Source organism: Eublepharis macularius, chromosome 13 (assembly GCF_028583425.1).
Source record: "Eublepharis macularius isolate TG4126 chromosome 13, MPM_Emac_v1.0, whole genome shotgun sequence".
Taxonomy (NCBI): domain Eukaryota; kingdom Metazoa; phylum Chordata; class Lepidosauria; order Squamata; family Eublepharidae; genus Eublepharis; species Eublepharis macularius.
In genome coordinates, this window is record NC_072802.1 from 46,089,444 (window position 1) to 46,094,360 (window position 4,917).

Genomic DNA, 4,917 nt, shown 5'->3' on the forward strand with positions numbered 1-4,917 from the left:
GAAGAGCTTGAGTCCCCAATTAAGGAAACTCCCCCGGATATGGGACTCAAAGGAGAAAACATGACTCTGAGGCCACCAGAGGCCCGTCACCCTCCTGATAGACTACAGCCGGGACTCCAATGTCCATTAAGGGAGGTGATTGGGGCAACAGGTCTGACTTATGTTTATGTACCATTCACAACCAGCGACCTGATGAATTGGAAGAAAACCATCCCCTCCTTGAGAGAGGACCCTGATATTGTCCACAGGGAATTTAGTAGCATTTTTCAAATGTACCAACCTACTTATCAAGATTGCCAGTTGCTACTGAATAATATTCTTACACCAGAGGAAAAGAGATTAGTGATTGAAAAGGCAAGAGATATTTATGAGGCTAGACAACAAGCGTCGGGGCTAGCAGCAGGAGCCCACAGTGTTGACCGGGTGGTGCCAAGAACGACTCCAAATTGGCCACATGATACAGATATAGGATGGGGCCTTCATGCAGCTTACCGTGAGCTAATTTTGGAAGGGTTGAAAAAGGCAGTTCCCCGCAGAATAAATTTGAATAAGGTCTATGAGGTAAAACAGAAGAAAGAGGAAGACCCCACCCAATTCTTGCAGCGATTAATGGAGGCTCTTCGGGCTCATGGAGGATTGGATCCAGAAGCCCCTGAGAATCAAAGAATGCTTAATGCCTTGTTTGTGGGACAAGGATTTGATGATATCAGAAGGAAGCTGCAGAAACTGGAAGGCTGGGAGACGAAGGGAATTTCAGAGCTGGTCGAATTAGCATATAAGGTTTATTTAGGAAGGGATCGGGAAGAGAAGAAGAAAGAAATGAAAGCACAGGCAATAATGTTGGCACAGGCTATTGGGGGCATTCACTTGAAGCAGCCTGGAACCAGGAGACCAGAAAAAAGGGAAAGAGAGGAAAGAAGAAGGAAGCCATTGAGAAAAAACCAGTGCGCCCTCTGTCGACAGGAAGGACACTGGAAACGAGAGTGCCCAAATCGAAGGCCAGAAGACAAGTTCCAAATGCTAGAAAAGGAGGAAAGTGAATAGGGGGGTCAGGGGCATAAGCTAACTTTAGCCCCCTACCCTGAGCCCCTGGTAAATGTGATGGTAGGGGGAACAGCAATACCTTTCCTTGTTGATTCTGGAGCAACCCATTCAACGGTGCTTCAACCCCCAAAGGGAACAAGAGCTACTAAAAAGCAAGTTCATATTGTTGGGGTAGATGGAAAACGAGTATCCCAGAGTTTCCTTACCTCCTGTGATTTTGAAGTTTCTGGAACCCAGCTGCATCATGAATTTTTGCTTACCCCTACTTGTCCTATTGCCTTATTGGGAAGGGATGTGTTGTGCAAACTACAGGCGACTCTGGAGTTCTCTGATAAAGGGGTGAAGCTGACAGTGCCTAAAGGCAATGGATCTACATATTTGATGGCTTTAATGGAACAGAAGCCGAATACCTTAAGTAAGCATTTACCTGAATGTATGCTTGCAGAAGTGGATCAAAGTATGGGCTGAGGAAGGATCACCTGGATTAGTCCTTGAAGCTATACCAGCGTCTATTACTGTCAAGCCTGGAAAAGGACCCATCCGAATTCGGCAGTACCCATTATCGATGGAAGGAAGACGTGGATTGCAACCAGTAATCACTCAGCTTCTAAAGGAGGGGCGGATAGAACCTTGTCAATCGCCATGGAATTCACCAATCCTAGCCGTCCCCAAAGGAATGGAGAAGAAAAAGTGGCGTTTGGTCCAGGATCTTCGTGCAATTAATGCAGTGGTGAACACCCGACATTCAGTGGTCCCAAACCCTTATAACATCTTAGCTACGATCCCAGGGGATCATGAATGGTTCACAGCCCTGGATTTGAAAGATGCGTTCTTTTCCATTCCTGTGCATCCTGACTCGCGGGAACTGTTCGCTTTTGAATGGGAGGATCCTGATACAGGCCGGAAGGCACAGTACACCTGGACAGTGTTGCCCCAAGGATTTGTGGACTCACCAACACTCTTCAGCCAGGAGCTAGGAAGAACCCTCTCCAAATGGAAGGGTCCTGAAGGAACATCTCTGCTTCAATACATAGATGACCTTCTGATATCTGGAAGCACAGAACAGGTAGTTGAAGAGGCAACCATATCTCTCCTCAATTTCCTTGGGAAGAATGGTTATCGAGTGGCAAAAGAGAAAGCCCAATTAGTTACACGGGAAGTCCGATATTTGGGCTATTTAATCTCCCATGGGCAACGGCAACTGGACCCTGGGCGTAAAGAAGCCATTTGCCGAATCCCACGTCCTCAGACAAAGCGTCAGCTGCGGGCCTTTTTGGGAATGGCAGGATTCTGTCAAGTCTGGATTCCAGGGTTTGGACAATTGACTAAACCTCTCCATGCAAAATGTCAAGAGAGTGAACCTGACAGTCTTCAATGGGAACAGGATGAGATCAGGGCCTTCGAGCAAGTGAAGAAGGTTTTGATGGAAGCTCCTGCATTGGGCCTGCCAGATCTACAAAAATCATTTCACTTGTTCGTCCATGAGATGAGGGGAGTTATGTCAGCAGTTCTCACCCAGAAACTAGGACCGGACCTCAGACCTGTAGCCTATTTTTCCAGGCAGCTGGACACAGTGGCCCAGGGTTGGCCGACATGTGTGCGAGCAGTGGCAGCAACGGCCATGGCGGTGGAGGAAGCCCGCAAGTTTATACTTGAGAATCCAATGCATGTGTATTGCCCACATATGGTGTGTTCCCTGCTTCAGCAACGGGGAAGTAAATGGCTGACATCGGCCAGAATGGCCAAATATGAGGCACTCCTCTTTGGAAGAGAGGACCTGACTTTTGAGAGTTGCAATCGCCTCAACCCAGCCACCCTCCTTCCAGATGAGCTGGAGTCATCAAACATGCATGAATGTTTGGAAGTGGTAGATAGCTTAACAACGGCAAGAGCAGACTTATTGGATACCCCATTGGACAACCCAGACATGGAAATATTTATAGATGGTTCAAGCCAGGTGATAGAAGGAAAACGAAAGACTGGGTATGCAGTTACCACTCTGCATGAACTTTTAGAAGCAGAACCCCTCCCATCTACATGGTCAGCCCAAGCTGCTGAGCTGTATGCACTCAGAAGAGCCCTAATACTGGGACGAGGACAGAGAGTGACTATCTACACCGATTCCAAATATGCCTTTGGAGTTTGTCATGCTCATGGAGCACTGTGGAAGGAACGAGGTTTTCTAACTGCAAATGGGGATAGAATTGCCCACAGTGAGTTGGTGTTAGAACTTCTGGAGACATTATTGTTCCCAAAGCAAGTGGCGATAGTCCATGTTAAAGCACATCAAAGGGGGAAAACTCCAGAAGTTTGTGGAAATAACATGGCTGATGAAGCAGTGAAGCAAGCAGCACTTAAACCACTTGGGAACCTGCAGCTCGCCTTAATACCCAGTTTTCGCCTACCGCCCTCACCACAGTATACCAAGCAAGAGGAACAAGAGGCCATTACCCAAGGAGCTTCTAAAAATGAAAAAGGATGGTGGATGTATTGTGGTGGTAAAATCTTAGTTCCCCATGCTATGCTGCGAAAGCTCTTATGGGACTATCATCAATCAACTCATAACAGTGGCCGAAAGATGGTGGAAGCACTTACTCGCCATATCACTGCTGTTGGACTCCACCAAACAGCCAAACAGATAGTGCAGGCTTGTCCCACTTGTCAGAGAGTGAATGCTAAGACATCTAGGATACCACGACCTGGAGCACGCACATGGGTGAATCGTCCATTTCAGTCAATACAAGTAGATTTCACCGAATTGCCTCGTCAAGGGAGATATCGTTACCTCTTAGTGTTAGTAGACAAACTCACCGGATGGCCAGAAGCGTTCCCATGTGCCTCCCCAACAGCCAAACAGGTTGCCAAGGTCCTCCTCCACCAAATAATTCCGCGATTTGGGACCCCAGAAGTCATCAATTCGGACCGAGGGACACATTTTGTGAATCAAATTATACAGCAAGTATCCCTCGCACTAGGGATCTCATGGGACCTACACACAGCTTGGAGACCACAAGCTAGCAGTCAAGTAGAAAGACTAAATAGAAGTTTGAAGACCTGTCTAAGATTTGTATGGACACAAAACTGCACTGGCCAGAAGCACTACCTATTGCCCTGACACGATTGCGGGCCACACCTAAGGGAAAATTAGGGTTGAGCCCCTTTGAGCTATTATATGGAATGCCCTATCCCATATTCCCAAAGGGGGGAGTATTAGATTTTGAGATAGGTGACATACAAATGAAAGAACATGTTATTACTTTGCAGTCTGTTTTGCATTCTCTCCACAGGGCTGCCCTCGTTGAACAGCCTCTGCCCTATGACTCTCCAGTCCACTCCTTCCTGCCAGGTGACTGGGTGTATGTTAAGAAATGGAAGCATAGTCCTCTGACTGCAGATTGGGAAGGACCCAAGCAAGTGCTCCTTACCTCACACAGTAGCGCCAAAGTGGAGGGTCATGATCCTTGGATACATCACATCCGATTAAAGAAGGCATCGGCTCCTGAGATCTTGGATGAGGCTGAATTACCAGTATCCTGGACTGTGAACCCGATTAGTGATCTTAAGTTCTTGTTTAGAAAAGTGCCTCGTTGAAGTCAAAACTAGGGGTGTGCAAGGAAAAAACTTTCGGCTTTCTTGTTTCGGGATTACCCGAAACAAGATTCTCTACCGTCATTAGCCGAAAGCCGAAACAAGAATCTCTTTTGGGATTCGGGATTCGGCATTATTTCGGCATTCTTTCGGCATTCTTTCGGGTTTTTTTGTTGGGAAAATGCCTCCGTCTTTCAGGACGCCTGGAGGAGGCATTTTCCCACCAAATAAGCCCAAAATTGGTGGGGACCTTCCTCTAACCCTTCTCTAACAACTACCCAAGTT